At 41.0% G+C, this 20,624-nt stretch overlaps 1 pseudogene across 1 annotated transcript; it reads right to left on the minus strand.

Moving 5' to 3' along the window:
• Positions 1-17,896: 17,896 nt before the first annotated feature.
• On the minus strand, positions 17,897-20,022 carry LOC308429705 (tRNA (guanine(6)-N(2))-methyltransferase THUMP3-like; annotated as a pseudogene). The gene is made up of 2 exons: positions 19,612-20,022; positions 17,897-19,440 (listed from the first exon to the last, which is right to left on the minus strand). The product of its transcript is annotated as a tRNA (guanine(6)-N(2))-methyltransferase THUMP3-like (transcript).
• Between the last annotated feature and the right edge of the window lie 602 nt (positions 20,023-20,624).

The following is a 20,624-nucleotide window of genomic DNA, read 5'->3' on the forward strand; positions in this document are numbered from 1 at the left end:
GTATGTCATGACAGTAATAGGAACCCTAACTAAAAGACAAGTTTGTACCAGGATAGCAAGCTATTGCTCTGCCAGAGCTGACTATATCGTCTTGGGGAAGAGCGTGGGAGAACTTTGGAACTTTGGTCTAGAAAAGCCTTTGGGTGTTGAGAGTTCAGTGAGCTATTATGGAGAAGCTTGGAAGGTAAGAATGTTGAGAATAGTTGAGAGGATGGAGGCCTGGAGTGTGAAGTTTCAGAGGAAAGCAAAGATCCTACTAGACCCTATGTGTGAAGAACCTGTGTTTTCTTCTCAGCTGGGGTTGAAGAATCAGCTCTGATTAACATGAGACCAAAACTATTAAAGTTAAACCTTTGCTTGGCTGGGACAATAGATGCTTGTCAGCTGGGTCAGATTAATCAACTGTGATTAAGTAGAGACCAGTATCATTGAGATGAGGTCTTCCGGAAAGTGATTCCTTAGGGTCAGTACACAGAAGCTGTGTTGCAGAGGTGACCAAGTTTAACCCTCCTTTTGTCAGCCAAATTTGGTAGTGTAAGAGTCACTCAGATCAGGAAATTGAATGAGGAATGGGCAACTGGGAGTAGCCACTAGAAAGTCCCAGCAGTCAGGGAAAGCAAGAAGCTCCCAGGACCCAATGGGGATGATCTTAGCTGAAATACCTAACAGAGGGGAGAGAAAACCTGTAGAGACCATATTCAGAGGTTAGGCACCACCCCAGTTAATAGGCCATCCATCTATCTCAAAAATAATAACCCAGAATTGTTCCTGTCTAAAGAAAATGAAGGGACTGAATTGAGCAGAGACTGAAGGAAAGGCCGTTGAAAGACTGCCCTATCTGGGGATCCATCTCATCTGCAGACACCAAACCCAGACACTATTGCTGATGACAAGAAGTGCGTGCTGAAAGGAGTCTGGAATGGCTGTCCCCTGAGAGGCTCGCCAGATGCAAATGCAGCCAACCATCAGTTTGAGCACAGGGACCCTAATGGGGGAATTAGGAAAAGGACTGAAGAAGCTGAAGGGGTTTGCAACCCCATAGGAAGATCAACACTATCAACCTACTAGCCGCCCCCCACCCCAGAGCTCCCAGAGACTAAACCACCAACCAAAGAATACACATAAAGGGACCCATGGCTCCAGCTCATATGTAGCAGGTGATGACTTATCTGGCGTCAATGGGAGGGTAGGTTCTTGGTCCTGTAAAGGCTTGATGCCCCAGCATAGGGGAATGTAAGGGCAGTAAGGCAGCAGTGGGTGGGTGGGAAAGCACCCTCATACAAGCAGGGAGGGGGAAAGCAGATGGGATGTGGAAGGGAATACAGGAAGGGGGATAACATTTATTTAATATAAATAAATAAAAATATCCAATAAAAAGAAAAGAAAGAAATAAACAAAAGAGTCACTCAGGTGGTACTGGCTTTAGAGACATGATAAGGGGTCTTGAAGAGGATGCAGTATAAACCTGTTATCAGCATACTTCCATGGTCTCTGCATCAGCTCCTGCCTCTAGGTTTCTGTCCCGTTTGAGTTTCTGTCCTGACTTCCTTCGATGATGGACAGTGATTTGGAAGTATAAGCCAAACAAACCTCTTTCCTCCCAAACTGCTTTGGTCATGGTGTTTCATCACAGCAATAGAAGAGACACAAGCATCTGGCCCATAAAGGACATTGCAGAAGAAATATTAGTGACTCAAGGCAGACAGCTACACTTTCTATGAACTCATAGCTTGTTGAACATAAAGGCTAATGACTCTTTGAATAACAAATGGATTTTGTGAGAGGACATACTGAACGAGTCAAAGATAGTACGCGGGTTAGTACTGATGTAAGCTCCTAAATAAAACCACAGGGCTGGGTCTTCTAGAGCTTCTTTTGTCCTTTGGCTTACTCTCTAATATAAAAAGCTAGAAATGCTGGCTTATCCCATAAAACTCCTCAAGGTCAGGTTCCTTCTCTTTTGTCTGATGACTGTCTCTTGTGTGGATGAAATTGTCGTAATGGGTACCACCATGCTCAGCGGCACCTGTAAGGCAGCGAGAGAGTGAGTTCAGGGTTGGTGATGGTAGAAGGTGCTGAGTAGCTAATGGAGGCAGGATTTAGGGTTGGCTCTCACAGTTTTCTTCTTTTATACAACAGGAGGTCCAGGCTGCTCTTTCTTTCTTTCTTTCTTTCTTTCTTTCTTTCTTTCTTTCTTTCTTTCTTCCTTCCTTCCTTCCTTCCTTCCTTCCCTTCTTCTTCTTCTTCTTCTTCTTCTTCTTCTTCTTCTTCTTCTTCTTCTTCTTCTTCTTCTTCTTCTTCTTCTTCTTCTTCTTCTTCTTCTTCTTCTTCTCCTCCTCCTCCTCCTCCTCCTCCTCCTTCTTTTCCTTCTTCTTCTCCTCCTCCTCCTCCTTCTTTTCCTTCTTCTTCTCCTCCTCCTCCTCTAATAAAAAATATTTATTTTACATATATGAGCTATCTTCAGACACACCAGAAGAGGGCCTGAGATTCCATTACAGATGGCTGTGAGCCAGCATGTGGTTGCTGGGAATTGAACTCAGGACCTCTTAGAAAGGCAGTCAGAGCTCTTAACCACTGAGCCATCTCTCCAGCCCCCAACCTCCTTTTTCTAAAGATATAGTTACAGCTATTATCTCAGATCACCTCTTAATTACTCTGCCTAGAGCTTTAAAAAGCTTTAAGATAATTTATCTCACTAGATAAAACTTAGAATTGAGTAGACTCAACTACAAAAGTAGATATGAGTTTAGGTTTTAAGACTTTTATCTTGAGCTGGGCATGGTGATATATGCTTTTAATCTTAAGATTTTGGAGGCAGAGACAGGTGGGTTTCTGTGAGCTTGAGGTCAACCTCATTTACAAAGCAAATGCCAGGACTACTTAGAGAGACTCTGTTTTAAATCACCACCACCACCACCACCACCACCACCACCACCACCACCACAACCACCAGCACCAGCACCACCACCACCACCACCACCACCACCACCACCATCACCACCACCACCACCGCCATAACCACCACCACCACCACCACCACCACCACCATCACCATCACCACCACCACCACCACCACCACCACCGCCATAACTACCACCGCCACCACCCAAACAAACAAACAAACAGAAAAATGAACTTTTATCTGATTTTTTTCTAACATTTTCCCCATTAATTTGTTCACTTGACATCCTGATCTCAGCTCCCCCTCCTCACAATCCCTCCCACCCCTCCCCATCTCTCCCTCCCCTTCACCTCTGAGAAATGGGAGGCCCTCTGCCATGGTATCAGCCTACCCTGGTACCTCAATTCACTTCAGGACTAGGTCCAGCCTCTTCCATGAGGGCTAGATAAGGCAGCCAGTTAGGAGAATAGAATCCACAGGCCGGCAACAGAGTCGGGGACAACCTAACACCTTCTCATCTTGTACCTGTTTCCATATTTGATTTGGATCTAGTGGGAGTTACCCTGGTGAAGTCTGCAGGGAATGGTATGTAATTAATAAGAACTGTATTCTATTTGGTGTTTTCTCAGATTATATGCTCTTTATCTTTCTAGGAAGTCAAACCATTGAAAAATAATAGCTCCTTCTTTTCCATGGCACACAAATGATCAAAACAATTTTGCTCCAAATTCACCCCAATTTCTAGCCTTGCTTTAGTTGTTATTTTTTTGAATTATAGCAAAAGCACCACTTCCTATTTTTTTCAAGCATCAAAAGTCTTAATGTGTTTTATAAGTACTTTATAAATACAGAAGTGCTTAAAATCCACAAACTGTTGCATGCCTATTTTTTAATTCTTCTGTATTAAATTGGTTAAACAGATGGCTTTCTACTTGTGAAAAAACAATGCCCAGAATAGTCACCTCAAGATGGAGAACTCAGGTTGAATTTCATTCTGGAGTGCACTTTTACTGCCAGGTATTTAGCCTTTGAGGTAGAGGCTATTCAAAGAAACCAGGAGAAACTCATGGTGATCGCTTTGACATGGTGCAGCAAGGCTCTAGAAGTTTCATAATTAAAAGCTTTGAAATAAAAGTTGTGTATCATCTGGGATCAAATGCAGGGCTTCACCTATTTCTGACCAGTGTTTTCCCACTGAGCTACACACCCAGAACCCAACACTTTAAAACACACAAATTTTCAGAGTTCCCGTTTCCTCTTGACCTCATAGACTGTAGGAGAAAGCACTTTGAGTGTTTCTTTAGAACTCTAGGAACCGACCCAGAAAGTTCTGGATACAGTTGTGGAGAAGACAATGCATGTCTTGTTATGCATTCATTTTCAACCTGTAGAGTCTCCTCTTGCTGAATGTACACTTTGTGGACGCCAAGGAGAAATGGGTCAGTAAAGTGTGCAAGGACATACAGGCAGAACATGATTAGTTTTGAGACATTAAGCACTTTATATCAATACAATTAAGAGCCCATAGGAAGGATAGAAAGCACTAAGTCTCTGTCTTTTAAGCTCCTGCTAAACTCGTTTTGGAACAGACCAATTTTGGAAGGTAGAATTTGGGGATGTACCAGAGAGGAATTCAAAGAAAACTTGATTCAGACAGATCTGGGTTTAAGTATTGTCATCACTGATCTTAGCCCTGTGTTCTGTGAATATTACACAGATTTTATAAGCACCTTCTATGGCTGCATATCATAGCGAACATTTCTTCTGTTAATATTAAATGGTGTAACACATATAGGATGGCACACTATAATTTCTCAATAAATGGTGGCCATTTCCATGTGAGAGAACATTCTGAATAAACAGACAAAAAGAGGGAACTGTCAGTGGTCACAGAGTAATGAGAGATTACGAATGGAGAAAGGGAATGAATCAGAGAAGCAAAGCTGAATGATATAAAAAGATATATTAGTACCAGTTGAAATCATTCAGTTTTTTCTCCATAATAATTGATTGAGCTTATTTATGTCAAAAGCCTGCTAGGCGTAGGGATGGAAGATGTTGCCATGAAACTCTGCCAGGTGTTAAAAGGGAGGAGCTTGCAAGTGGTAGTTTTTGGTGGTTAGCATAGAATATTGTTTTCATGATGTAAGATATCTCCTAGAGGTAGGGTAGGCATGCCATGCTATGTGTGATCATATCTTGTGGCTCGTTGCTATGTGAGACAATCCATTAAAATGTGCAAGGAAGGGTCACTCTCCAAAACAAAGCCCTGGCTTTGAAACTACTATCACACTAGTGGTTAAATCTCTCATTTGGTTTAAAATTTTCCACACACATTGCTGCACTGGGGCTTGATGGTAATTAGGAATTGGGACTAGAATAACTCTCTAATCTGGATTTAGGAGAAACATGGAAATATACATATCATGTCTGGATATCAGAGTTAATTTGACAATTAGCTGTGAGTAGATATTTCTACCTCGTTGGTAGAATTCTTCAACCAGAAGTGCCCAAACAGAGAAAACAGTGGATGCATGTCAGAAGTTCTAGATTCAATGACTGAATACAGACTTATTTTTGATGAAGCTTTTCTTGAAGAATTTCTAGATCTTCTCACACAGGTTTTACATCTTGTTCTCCCTAGCAGGTCTATTGACTATTCTCTTTACTTTCCCCCGCTAGCTCGGTAAAACCTAGATCGTATAGTGATTTCCTGGCACAAACTGGCTAACTGTTAATTTCAATGGTTAACCTCTTTTTTAATGAAAAATTATTTTATTCATTATATAATTACATTCCCAGAGTACTTTTCCCTACATCTACTCCTCCTAGTCCACATTTCCCAGTTCCATTCTCCCCCACATCTACTCTTTCTTCTTTTCCCTTCAGAAAAGAGCAGGCTTCCCAGGGATGTCAGCTAAACATGTATAACAAGTTACAATGAGACTAGAAACCAAAACCTCATGTCAAGAATAGATAAACTGACCCAGTATGAGGAAAAGGGTCTGAAGTACAGGCAGAAGAGTTAGAGACAATGCCTAACTCCTGCTGTTAGGGATCCCACAAGAGCACCAAGCTACACAATTATGAATTATATGCAGAGGACCTAGTTCAGACCCCTCCAGGGTTGGTATCATGGCTATAGTGTCTGTGAGCCCCTTTGAGACCTGCTTAGCTGATTCTGTGAGTCCTGTTCTCTAACCTCTAGAATCCTACCTTTCCGTCTTCTTTGGGTTCCCTGGCTTCTTCTAGTATTTCGCCGAGGGTCTCTGCATCTGTTCCTATCAGTTTCCGGACAACAAGTGGCTAATCTCTTTATTTCAGAGTGGGTACTGTATACTATTGTATGTCAAATTGCTTTTAAGGTGATCACATTTTGTTTCTCAGCTTCCAAAGTGTCATTGGATTGAAGATATATAACCTAAGAGGAAGGTGTAACACCCTCCTTTAATACCTAAGCACTGGCTTTATGACTGTTGTTATATATGATTTTATACCTGACTTTGACGCCCGCACACAGACATTGATCTACAGAGAACTCAGTTTATTCTTTTTTGGTGGCTGTTCAGCTCAGGTGGTTAGGGCACCGACTAATGAGATAAGGTCACAGGTTCAGTCTTTGTGTGGGCCGGGAAGGCTGGCTTTGTTCAGTGACCACAGACTTGGTTCAGCCAGCTGTCTAGCATATGTCTGCCCTGGGTCATAAGAGGACAGGGCAAGAGTGTGTGGATGGACAAGACCAAATCCATTTCCAGCATTAGGGAAAAAGCCAAATCCAAGCACATGTCCTGCTAATGGGGGTCAATGGTGTTTCATTTAAATGAGCTTGACATTTTATTACATCTGGCTGAGAAAGACTTTTGAATGCCAAAGTTAAATGTGTTTGTGCATGTGTATGTGTGTGTGTGCGCATGTGCTCGAGCATTGTATTTCTAGTAGATGAAAAACTGTAAAAGACCTGAGATAATTACAGGTTCTTTATTATAGATTAATTATGTAAATATTTAAAAGGTTGGGTGAGTGTTAATAAAAAGGTAGTGATGACACAAGGACTTTTTAAAAGTGTGTGTAGGCCAGTGAAATTAAAAAATGCTTCTTCAGGTGGCAGTTGATAATGACTGATTTGTTATGAATGAAAGCATTTCCGTGATAGCGCTGAGGATGAAATTTGGGTGCTCAAGCATTCTCTGCAAGGGGTCTATCTCTGAGTGGCATTCTTCAGCTGCCAAATGAGATCTTGTATTGAACTTTCTGCTAATCAGACCATTATGCACCAGCAAAACAGATATGATTAATTATGCCCCCCAGATTTTAGTCATTATTCAGACAATAGATTCCAGCTTGTATTTTTAGGCAAACATGTCTCCTTTCAACTTTATTATTTAGGATTAGGCCTTTGTAGATTTCAAACTGAAGCAAAAGTAACCCAGTCAGTTCTAGACATCAGCTGTTTCCTGAAGCTTGGTCTTTATGAGAACCAAAGAGATATTTTTATGTGGAAGAGGGAGGACAGAGAGCAGAGGGAAATTTTGCAAAATTCACCTATTAAATATTCTAGTCAAACGAGTGGGTATGTGTATTGTGAAATTCTTTGAGTAGGCAATCTATTCATATGGATTAATAATAAGAATATAAAATAGTGCATTGTAAAAAAATTGCTTCTTTTTCTGCCCCCAACATCCAACTCTATCTTTTTGTCCAGCCATCATTATATATTTCTTGTTTATTATTCCAGAATTAATTTTTGCCCAAAATGCCTTGATCTCTCTTCTGTTTTAGTAGAACAAAAACGTTACATGCATTGTTCTTAAATTTGAATTTTTTACTTAATTGCATAACTCAGAAATCTTTCATATGAGCAGAATAATTTCATTTTTATAGTTGCACACTCGTCTACTGAGTTTATGGATTGCAATTTATTTTTCCCAATGATTAATCTTGGTGTATTGTCTGTTGTAGGAAAGAATATAATTACTGTGGCATATTATTATTAAACTATGGACTATATAGGAAGCGTTGTCTTTTAAAATATTTGCATAGTATTCCTCTGAGCGATAACGGTTCATTATCCCCTTACAGATGAACCAGCTTGCTTCTGCAATTATACTATTTATAGTACTTTTCTAAGGTTAAGGAATATGTGCAAGTGAATGGTTTTGAAATGTGCATGGTTTATGTGATACGTATCAATTCTGGCTGCACAACCAGAGTACTGTGCTTAGCTGGACTTACTTGGATTCAGTGATAGGAAATGACCTGAAGATGTGAGTCCATGACCACAGCTGAGGGGAAACGTGCAGATGGAAACAGTTTCTGATGTGGATAGTATATAGATACATTCATCATTAGCTTTGGGGAGAAGCTGTGTCACAATGTTTGAAATCTTACCAAAGACAAGTTAGTGATAAAGATGATGATGAATATTGGAATACACAAGGTGCAGAAAGTACCACATTACAGATTATTTCCAGTTAAATATATTATCAAGAATTACAGCAATTATTTTAAAGGAAGAGGTAAAAAGGAGGGTTCATGTCATACAATGGGCCCTGAGATGACTGCATTTAAGAGTTGGACTAGTTGTAGGCTAATATTTTCTAAAACCTACTTTAACAAGGGTCCTTAAATGCTTCAACCTCCCTTATAGCCCACGGGTCAAAGGGAGGGGAGGATGATGGCTGACAAGGCGGGTGGAAACCTGTTTAGCAGTGGTTTCTCTTTTTCTTTTCTTGAGAGATGATTCCAATCTTCAATGTCAGTAGTCCAGCTCACTAGCAAAACATCACAAACGAATCATCATCAATGGCTTGATTGAAGAGAAACCGCAAGACTCTGCCGATCAGCAGAAGTCTGATGAAACAGCAAGAAGCCACCAGAAATTCTTTGGTGAGTTTCTCTTTATGAAGTCAGGACCAACAAGGATCAGAGAAGAAAGCAAGGTGGAGCCAATGCTAGAGTGTCCTCCTCTGTCTGTGGCATTATAGTTAGGTGCTTTCCCAACATCATGTGTCCTTTCAAGTGTCTGCTCCGGCAACACATGGCTTTTCATCAGACAGCTTCCAGAAAAAACATCATGTGTGTGTTCTCAGCAAGACAACTTCCAGGAAGACATCACAGGGCACAACTGAGTCTCCAACAAAACCAGAAATTCCCACTTCTGACTAGAGCTTAAAGTTCAGCACATGAAGCACACCATGATATCAATACCGAGGAAACTAAATTCTAGAAAGTGAAAGACTTTACACAGGAGTATGTGGGCATTGTGTCAAATTATTTTCCATAAATACTCTATCTATGAAACTTGGTTAAGGGGTAAAGGGTACAGATCAGAGAGTAGAATGATTGTCTAACAGTTATGAGGCCCCCAAGTACATTTCTCTAATTGCAAAATCTTTTTCTTTATCTATCTTTGTATTTTCTAGGCACTATGCTATTTAGGATGCATTTAAAAAATACCAATAACAATTTACCTCCATTTAGCAAATTATGAAGCTTAGAACTAGAAAGGGGAAATAAATTCTCAAGAAAAAAACTCATATACACAAAATAAATCCTAGACCAAAGCTCCAAATGTTCCTCTATCATTAAAAAAGTGTCATTACTGATTAATGTGCATAACTCACTTTGAATAACCATTTTTCTTTTAAAATTTGTACTAATATACAATTCAATGTTTTTTTTTTTTTGTGTTAAAAGTGACACCTTCACACAAAAAGTATGTGGGTAAGAGTAAGCAGACAGAAGCCTGGCTTTCCATGTTCTGACTCTCAGGTGGATGGCTTTCAATTCCATTGTGCTGTCTTTACACTTATGCATGTAGGGCTGCCGCTAGACTCAGTTAAAGATGGCTGGCTGCAGTTTAGAAAGTAAAGCCATACATAGATAGATCAACTAGCCATGAGATAGTTGCTAGATGTGGTGTAAGCTGTGAAGGCCAGAAAAGAGACTGCCATAGGGAAAGGGTTTAAAAATGACACAAGGAACCCACAGTCTGTTTGGGAAAACCAGATAGAGGAAGGCTGTATGGACCTATGTATCTTCAACCTTTCTCCACTCCCAGTATAAAGTTATATGGTCTATATGTTCTTGGCACAAGTTAGTCTATATAGGCCAGATGAGGAGACCTCAGACTGGACAATTGGAAACAGCTAAGGGGGAGTGGTCTGGGGGAGCTTTTAATCCTCCCACTTTTAACGAGGATTCACAAATGTTTAGACTCTTCCTATACTGTCTAAAGGTAGGGTAGAAAAGATGGTAAATAGGACAAGGGGATGTATAGCTGTTTAGAAGTAGATCTTTAGGGGCACTTCCAATATTCATTGTTAGGATACCAGCAGCCCAGTTCAGCAGAGTCAGGACAGCAAACATGAATCAGCAGTGGCATCATAACCCAGCTGAAACTGCCAGGCCTCTGCAGGTCAGCAGGAGTGACCAGAACCATCCAGGAGAACAGGAGAAGTTCTCTGCCATGCCTCTCTCAACAAAGTGAAGAGCAGTGAAGATGAAGACTCGAGAGCAACAAAGCTAGCTATGCAAGGATACCATTACTGTCACTGTCACTGTTGAGTCTTATTTATACTCTCTCCAAACATCACGTGTCCACCCATGGGTAACACGGTAACAAAATACTACAGAAGTCTGTCTCAGCAAAACAACACATGAATCTGCTTTACCTGACATATCCAGAAACTTCTGCTTCAGGAGCTTCAGAGATAGAGCAAGGTTTAATTTCCCCTCTCCCTCATATCCGAGGATCACCACAAGAGTCAACCTGTGCTCTTATTATGTGTTAAACTGGGAGTAGAGAGATAGGTGACTCAGTGTTGTACACACACACACACACACACACACACACACACACACACACACTGCTGAGTCTGTTTTTGTTGTTTGTGTGTATAGTTTCAAGGTTGACCACTCTGCATAAGACAATCAATCAGGGTGCTTAACCCTTAGTTGACTATTTTTGGAGATACGTTGTAGTCCAAGCTGATTTACTTGTAGTCTGTTTTATTTGATGGCCTCAAATTTTGTCAGTTCTGCTACCTCAGCACCTGTAAATGCTGAGATCATATATGTGAATGACCATGTCTGGCTCCATAGTTAATTTTTTTTTTGTTTTCTGTACTTGTGCATGTCTGTTTATGTAGCTATAGTGTCTGGAGTTATAAAATGTGAGCAGAAAGTAGCTAATTTCAAGATTATTTTCAGGTAGCCTGCCAACTGAATAAAACTATTTAATATTATAATTGAGATTCTCAGTCATGGAAAGGTGCATAGCCATTCAAGGCCTAGCGTTTACATCAGGAGGAAGATAATGGTAGCTGAGAGGTAGAATTCTCTCTTGGCTTACTGAGGTCTTAACCTGCTACTCCATGACAGTATTTCCAGAGACATTCTCCCCCACTGTAGTGAAGGTAAATGGGACTCTTCTGCCCAGAGAGCATCCCAAAGAGTCAGCAGAATGAGGTGGAACGTGTTAGACTCATGTCTCTGTTTGGTAAGGTAGACAAATGTAAATAAAATGGAGAAGAGGTTTTCCCTTGTCTGCCCTTGAAGTCCTTTCTGAGAACGTGCCTCAATGTGCCTCGTGTTGCTTTCTTTTCTGGTTTATAATAGGCAGGTACATCATGTGCATTTGTGTCCGTCTAGGCCAATAAAAAGATCTGAAAACACATCTTTGTCTTACACCACCATTGCTAGCCTTTCTCTCTCTCTCTTCCTTTCTCCCTTTTTTTTCACCAATATCCAGTTTTAAAAGACATTTAGACAGTTCATACTAGTAATAACGTTGAATAATTTTTTTATTACATTTGTTTATTTTGAGACAAGGATTTGCTATGTAGCCCAGGCTGTCTTTAAACTTGCCATCCTCTCTGCTTCAGAATCCTAAGTGTTGGTACTTTTGACATCCATCAGCATACCTGGTTCTTAATGGAGTGTTTTAATAAGAAATAATTATATGTGAATGGGTGTTTTGCCTGCATGTATGTTTGTGCACTACATGTAAACCCGGAACCCACTGAAGTCAGAGTAGAGCATTCAGATTCTCTGGCACGGAATTACAGTCAGTTGTAAGCAGACATGTGGGTGCTGGGAATTGAACCCAGGTCTTCCGGAAGAGCAGTCTGCTCTGAAGCACAGAGCCAGCTCTTCAGACCTGTAACTGAGTTTTGAATGATGACTTTTGAGAGAAAACATTTTTCTAAGAAAGCCCTTGGGAAAAAGTCATGTGGCATCTTCTGCCTCTGTAGCTCCTAAACAGATGGTGGTGGTGAACTATGTGACCAAGTGCCAGTGAATTTCAAACAAGCTTTGTAGGTGTGCGTTGGTAAGGAGGTAAAAGAATCCAGCTTAGTGCTTTGTTCGGGGACTCACTGCTGATTTCAGTTGTACATCCCTATGTTCCAAGTCCTCCTTGTGTTCAGATTGGAGTTGTCAAAACTGCTGATTCAGCAACCTTTGAGGTCATGAACTGGCAGGGTCAGGGAAACTGGCAGGGTTGTAGAGCCCATGGAAATTGGGTTGTTCTGCGGGGCTTCCAGAGCAGATTTCAGGGCCATCCTCACTTTCCAGGGGAAGAACTTTATGCAATATTTATGCCAGAGAAGTATCTGAAAAGTAACCCCATATTCCTTTTGTTTTGCTCATTCCCCTGGAGAGAGCCTTGGTTTGGCAGTATGGGTTTTTTAAAAAGTGTTTCTTCCTGCTATTCAAAATATTGCCAGGCATACTTAATTCAACGTGGGAAATCTAAGACGACACAAGTGCTTACTAATCTTTAGCTATATAAATCAGTTTTTCATCGTCAGAGGAACTTTCTTTTTGAAAAAGATATTTCCTGTACAATTATTACTCCCTTTGATCTCATTCTATGCTTGTTTTTTTCAGATAAGGGAGGCTAATAATTCCTCAGCTATAACTTTAAAAATGTAGATAACTATCATGTATTGTGTGACATGTAATTCATTATTCAGTTGTGAATAGTCATTATGATCCTGTAAGAACTCTTTTACAGCTTTTGTTTTCCTGGGTGACTTTCTATAACACTTAAAGCTTTTTTCTTTCTTTAATTTTTTTTGGATGTTAGAGGAATAAACAGTTCTTGGTATCATTTAATGACAAGTGACATTTGAATTAAAACACGAAAAAATATCTTAGGGGAAAATCTAAATTTGTCGATTACTTATTTTTATTCTCCCCAATGAGGTGGGCTCCTCTCTTTGATGTACCTAGTAATTCTCATTTTTGCCTTTCAGATAAATGGGCTGACTATAAAGAAGCAATATTTAGTCTTCATAACTCTCGGGAACAGTGTTTACTGGCATTCCACCATGGCTCCGCCATCCGGTTTATGATGTACCCTCGAACTATTTACCCGAATAAAGACTGCTTGGAATGTCTCAGGAAACAAAAGATTGTTTCAGCATCCCATTGCATTCTTAAAGACAGTCTTCTCACAGTTTTTAGTTCACCAAATAAAGCAGCCTGGAGATGCCTGGAAGAAGGCTTTCCCAATAATGAGTCTCTGGCCAGCTGAAATTCCACCTGCTGAGCTGTAACACAGTAGAGATTGTTGTCTAGCGGATATATATTTTTTTTTTTTTTTTGCAACTTTCTGTTTGGCGCTCAATAAAACAGACTGTATTACTATGAAGGAGAAATTTAAGTTACTGCTCATTTGAGTATTAATCTATCAAAAATATTTCCTGGACTTATTTTTACTGAGCAACAAAGGGACTGTTATACAGTTAGCACAGACAGTCCTTCCTTCATATTGATATTTTTAATTTCTTAATTGAGTGGCTTTACTTCCTAGCCTAATGTCGACATTATTTTCAGATGATTAGTGGACTAAGAGAGAAGGTTAATTTGTATCTTGAATTGGACTTTTGTTATGAAATGAAAAGCATTTGTTGTAGCCCAAGATCCCATTTCGCCTGGACTCTTTCTCCTTAGCACCACTCCTTCCGTACCCATGGCCCTGGAAGGAGACAGCCTCAGGCCCTCATCTCTACTTCCACCCAGTAGGACAGCATCTGTTCCAGAGGTCATAGATTCACATATTTGGATTAGTTGCCCACATGAGTAGGGATACGGCTGTTGAATATGGAAGTAGAGGAGACCAGTGAGGAAAGGGTGTGCAGTTCATCTTTCTGAAGAGTCACTCCAGGTGCTATGGGGTATACCTGAGCATTAGCACAAGGAGGCTGAGACGGAAAAGGCTTCCTTCCAGGAGTTCAAGATCACTACCCGAGAACCCAGCTATACCACTCCATATACCCGATAGAGGCTCCAACATCTAACAAGGACACATGCTCCACCACGTTCATAGCAGCCTTATTTATAATAACCAGAAGCTGGAAAGAATCCAGATGTCAGTCACTAGAGGAATGGATAAAAAAATTGTGGTACGCTTACACAGTGGAGTACTACTCAGCTATCAAAAACAATGATTTTTATGGAATTCTTAGGCAAATGGATAGAACTAGACACTATCATCCTGAATGAGGTAGTCCAGTCACAAAAACACACTCATGGTATGTACTCACTTATAAGTGGATATCAGCCCCCAAAGCTTGGAATACCCAAGAAACAATTCACAGAAATTATGAAGCTCAAAAAGAAGGAAGGTCAGAAGGTGGATGCCTCAGTCCTTTTTAATAAGGAGAACAAAACACTCATGGGAGAAAATAAAGGGACAAATAGAGGAGCAGGGATTGCAGAAAAGATCATTCAGAGACTTTCTTACCAGGGGATCCATCTCATATGCAGCCACTAAGCCCAAGCACTATTGCTGATGCCAAGTAGGGCTTACTGTCAGGAACTTGATATGATGCCTCCTCAGAGGCTTTACCAGAGCTATACTGATACAAATGAGGATGCTTGCAGCTAACCAATGGATTGAACATGGGGACCACAATGTAGGAGCTAGAGGAAGGACTGAAGGAGCTGAAAGGGTCTGGAACCCCATGTGAAAAACAAAATTATCAACTAACCAAACCCACCACAGCTCCCAGGGACTAAAACACTAACCAACGAGTTCATATGGAGAGACACAAGGCTCCAGTTGCATATGCAGCAAAGGACAGCATTCCCCAGCATCAAAGGGAGGAGAGGCCTTTGGTCCAGCAAATGATCATTTTCCCAGTGTAGGGAAATGCCAATGTGCTGAGGTGGAGAGGGTGGTTGGGAGAGGGAGCACATTTATAGAGGCAATGAAAGGGGGAGGAGGGATGGGATTAGGGGGAAGGGGATAATATCTGAAATATAAATACAGAGAATGTCCAATAAAAATTATGTAAAATAAAGGCCTTTGAACAATTTCATGTAAGGTTTGATACTACACTTAAATTCAGTTTTGCTTATGCTAAATAAACAAATCTATCAAAATATATGCAATGTTTGTTTCCCTAAGCAGATAAAATAAATGTGAAATATTTCTCAAACTTATTCCTTTTAAATTACTGATGGTTCCTCTAACAACAAGCTTAATACAATACTTTATACTCGGGAAAAAAAAGGACCACCTTGGGCAATATAGAGAGACCATATCTCCCCTAGATGATTAATTAATAGGATAATATACAGTTATCTCCCCATCTCCTGTGTATGTATTTGTGTGTGTATGTATTAATGTCATTTTGGAAGATCAGACTCAATGATATTTAAACATTTTTTTCATTAGTTAATTTATTTACTTTAAATCCTGGTTATAGCTTCCCTTCCCTCCACTCCTCCCATTTCCTTTCTCTCATCTCCCTTCCTCTGTGCCCCTCCCTTTATTCCTCAGAGGAGACCTCTACCGATATCAACTGGTGCTGACTATCAAGATGTAGTAGCACATTTAATTCTCTCTCTCTCTCTCTCTCTCTCTCTCTCTCTCTCTCTCTCTCTGTAGTGAAGAGAACAACTTTTGAGAGCTATTACTAATTTCCTCCTATCTTTAAGATTAATCATTCCATTCATTTACATCTCCTGGTTACCCCTTCCTACCCTTCATTCCATCTGCTCTCTCCCCCTTCCCTTTGCCTCTATGAGGGTGCTCCCCCACACACCCACCCACCCACTCTTATTCCATCATGTGGATCTATGAGTTGAACTGAGGTTGTCAGGCTTGGTGACAGGCATCTTTACCCGCTGATCCTTCTCGCCTAACCCTAAGTTCCTTTTAAATGGTCATAGTAAAAGTACAGATCAAAGTTTTTACATTCTTTACCCAGTCATGTCCAGGGGCAGTGTCTTGTTGCTGCTGTTATTTTTGCTTTTCTTTGTGTAAAATTTTAGCAGAGGAGGTTCAAACTTGCTTAAACTTGGAAACTAACTAAAAGAACAACAACAACAAAAAAAAAAGTTTGAAGTAACTCCAACTTTTGAAGAGAAAGCAATGGTTGGCCTCTAATTCTAATGTCCTTTCTCATTCCAATTAGCGGATGAGTGTCTCTGTGTCTGTGTGTCCCTGTGTCTGTCTGTCCATGTCCATGCGTCTGTGTGCCTGTGTAAGTTTGTGTATAGGGGTTGTATATCTGTATGAAATCTTGAAGCAGAAGATGTCACTGAAAGAAATGAGGTTAATTTAGACGTCACAGAATGGGCTGGTGTTCAGGTTCTACTTGGTCCATAATGATTAGAACATATAATGGTATGAGCCAACCAGAGACATTCTGCTAAAGGGTATTCCACTGCCTTTACAAAAGAGTAACCAGTATGTGGAAGTACCCAATGTCTCACACATAGGCAGTACTCAGAATCTTTTGTTTATAACATGAAAAGAGTTTGCCATTTTCCATTAAGAATTAAGTTATTTTTTACATTCTTATTAAATTTTTACATTATTTCATTAGTAGTCATCAGAGCTGTATAATTATCTGTGTCATCTGACCAAACTCAAATAAAAGGGGGGGGGGGAATCCTGTACAAAATGCTCTAGGGAGCAAAAGAAGATCCAAATGAGTGAAGTCTGAGTCAGCGTGTCGAAGACTCCATGACCAATTGGCCCATGGAAAATTGGAAAAGCCATTACCCACAAGAGGCAGACTCAAGAAGGAATGGCTCAGCTTTCCTCAGGAATGTGAATGTGAGGGCTTATGAATGCTTAATAATTATAAAGATTAGCAAATGTAACTTCTGCCTCTTGGATGCTGACAGCCAGAGCCAGAGCTGACTGCCTACAGAGACTTCTTGAGATGCTCAAGATACCCTTCATCCTGGGCTATACCTTAATAAACTCCGTGGTTCCAGGATGTGCTGGTGCAGTTAGAGAACCTCACCTGATCCAGCCTCACTGTCTATGTGTCTGTGTGTCTGTCATTTCTTCATTCCCTCGATGTCTCTAGCCAGAGTTCTGGGACCCAAGCCACATGGACCCTGGCCGAATTCCTCACCAAAAATGTAGTGGGACATTGAATGTAGTGGCTCACGCCTGTGATCTCAGTACTTGGAAGGTAGAGACATAAGAACCAGAAGTTAAGGTCATCCTTGGCCGCAAAAGTTCAAGGATAGCCTGAGCTACACAGGAGACATAATCTTTTTTTTACACTAAAAGAAAAAATTTTTTAATTAGGCTTGTTGGTCCCATACCTTATCTACTGATGCTTCTATTACTTAGTAATGTTTTAGTGCTAATAGTCACACAAAGCATCTTTGCCCTGTTTAGGTTGTGTGTATTTATGTTAAGGCAGATGATAAACTGTAGGTCTTCAGGGATGCTTCAGTTTCTGAGATGGTATAAAGAATTTAGACCATAGAACAGTAGGTTGCACAAGCATAGGTTATGGCTTAAAGTGCTCTGAAACTTAGAAGGCAAGCAATGGCTTCTCAAGAAACACCATTACAATCACCTTGCTAACAACCAAGCATTCTGGAGTAGTTAAGCAGTGGAACCTGTAATACTGAGTTACTTTTCTGCTATTTTTCTCCAAAAGCAAGTTATTTATGCTGACATTTCCAGTGTTAGGAACCACAAATACCTCCAAGTTGTCTTCATCCTTTGCTTTACCAAGGAGGGTCTCTTCCTCTATCTTGATCTGAAGGATGAACAAAGTTTTGAGGGGTTCATTTCAGAAGAAAAACTGCAGCATGAAGTCCCCTGATGTTCACCCAGACTGTACAGACACATGTCCCCTTCCAGACAATGCCTTGGTAGAACATTCCTTGTCCCGAGTAAGCAGTACAGCTCTGTCGGAGTACAGTTCCTGGTCTACAGACACAGCCCATTTCCTGAAGGCAAGCTTGATATAGACTCCAATTTCTCTTCTTGGGGCCCATCCTTTTTCCAAATGGCATATCTGCTACAATAATATCCACAGAAGCAGTTCGCGGTGAGAGGTTTCAGATATCCCGCTGAACAGCATCAATGGACAAATTCCAGGGTGTTTTTTCATTTTAATCTGACTCTTAGTCTATAGAGGTGAGATATTATTTGCTGCTCTGTTCACTGCCAGAGGGTTGTTGTCCCCAGCAATATGGTAACAGTGACACCACTCAGAAGCCCCCTCTGTTGATATTTCCCCTGTTCTACACATTGGATCCACTATCAGTAGGTTTAGAGCCTCCCATAGGCAAGGGTTGACCTGAGAGTTGTAGGTCCAAAATGTGAAATATTTCTGCGATGGAGAATCTCTTCTGTCAGTGCCATAGCAACAATGACTTCATTATCGTGGATGTTTAGAACCTCTACATCAAAGCTGGTCACATCAGCCTTCCATTTAAAGTACTCTTGAACAGCACCTCCAAAATCTCTCACAGCCTCCTTGGAGGTAAAGCAGTGTTTTTCTCCTGCTCTGTAGCAGGTAACTCTAAACGTCTGGACTTGTGGTTGTGTTTCTTCTCTTAGGCTTTGACCAGTTTCATCTTTGCAAGATGCCAAGACCTCACCTACTAAGGTTGATATCTCTTCTTCGATGGCTGGATTTTCATAGTGGTCCAAGATATGTGATTTTCTTACCGTGTTTATCATCTGCGTTGTCTCCTTGTCCACAGTCAGCCTTCTCTTTACTTTCACTCTGATTTGCCTTTCCGAGCTTTGCTTCTTCTTCTTGAAAGTGGTGTTAATTTGCTAAACTTTTAAAGGGTCTGACAATGGGAGCTTTCCAGCCAGTTCTTCAAAGTCTCTTAGAACTTCTTCCTTTGTAGTTTTGACCTGGTCATCTTTAAACTCCTGAACAATTACAAACAAGTTATCAACTGATCTCAGACAACGAACCTGAGCCAGACTTTCCACTGCGATATCAAAATATATCTCGCCCCGGTTTTTGCTGATTCTGCATGATGACTTCAATTCCTCTCTCACTTCCTCTGCAGCAGTTTGTTCAAAGCCAGTAGGTACAGTGGCTCCAATAGTGAATTGGGGAGGCTCAGACTCACTTCTGACACCACTTTCTATCAGGGGTATAGGCTTCTTGTTCTCATCTGAATATTGAAGGTTCATATCCCAAGTGCTCGCCGGTAGCTTCTTGAGTGTCAGACAGAATGGAAATGTTTTTTTTAAAAGGCCTAACAGTCTCAGCTGCAAGCACAGACCCTCCCGGTCGCCATACCTGCAGGCTCCAGGAGACATAATCTTAAAAAAAAAATGTAGTAGAGAGGGACCTGAGTCTCCTGAGCGCTCCTGTCTGGAGAGTTTTCTTATTTCATCCCCTCATCTGGAGATTTTGGGTGGGGTTTCTTATTCCTTCCTGAGCAACAGCCCGTTTCTCAAATATTTTTACTGTGAACCTCTGAGTCTCAATGCAGTCGGCCTGCTCCACTCGCCCAACCCTCAGCACAAGCAGGTTCACTTCCTTTCTGAGATTACGGTAAGTTGGAGGGGTCCGAGAGATGACAAAGGCAGGCCAGGAGAAAGGACAGCCTGGCTTGTTCTCTGGGCAGGTGTTTCCTGCTATTGTCCTCCGAGAGCGAAGAGGCTCACAAACTGATCCGCGTTCTCCCACGTCCCCAGCGTCCTCTTCCTTGGAAGCAAGGCCTCCTACCCGGTAATCACTCCGGTGGCACCTCCAAGGCTCTGAAAAAGAAAAGGCTCTGTCAAGAGTCCACGCTGCTCTTCCGTTTAGAACGCTTGACATCTTGAATGGCACACTCCTGCCCATCTGGCGATCTAACATGAAATACCCTGGAGCCATATTATGATACTTCTGTCCATGTGGAACAATACTTTAAGAAATAACGTTCTTCCCTGGAGGCCTTTTTGCTTCATCCCTTTCTGTGAGTTACGCTACTTGTGAATTGTTAAGAGAGAGGTGCTTCAGATTCAAGCCATCTTTGCTAAACTGTGTATTCATCAGTCTCAGGTCATTATTATTATTATTATTTTTTAAAGAGGAGGGTCGGAGAGATGGCTCAGTGGTTAAGAGCAGTGACTGCTCTTCCAGAGGTCCTGAGTTCAATTCCCAGCAACCATATGGTGGCTCACAACCATCTGTATTTAATAAGATCTGATACCCTTTTCTGGTATGTCTGAAGCCAGCTACAGTGCACTTATATGTAATAAATAAATAAATCTTAAAAAAAATAGGCAGGCTATTGTGACTTTCATGTAATTCTGTGATCAATATAAGATACTGTATGCATTGTACTTGGCACATAGTAGGTGCTTCACTACTAGCAATAACAAAGACATTTTTAATAAATCTTAGAAGAGAGTTGGAATCACACACCCACTGGATATTGAGCGTAGAGAAACGATGGGGTTAAGATGCCAGGATCCACTCAGCTGTCTTAATGC

The sequence above is a fragment of the Micromys minutus genome, assembly GCF_963924665.1.
Source record: "Micromys minutus genome assembly, chromosome: 14".
Lineage (NCBI taxonomy): Eukaryota > Metazoa > Chordata > Mammalia > Rodentia > Muridae > Micromys > Micromys minutus.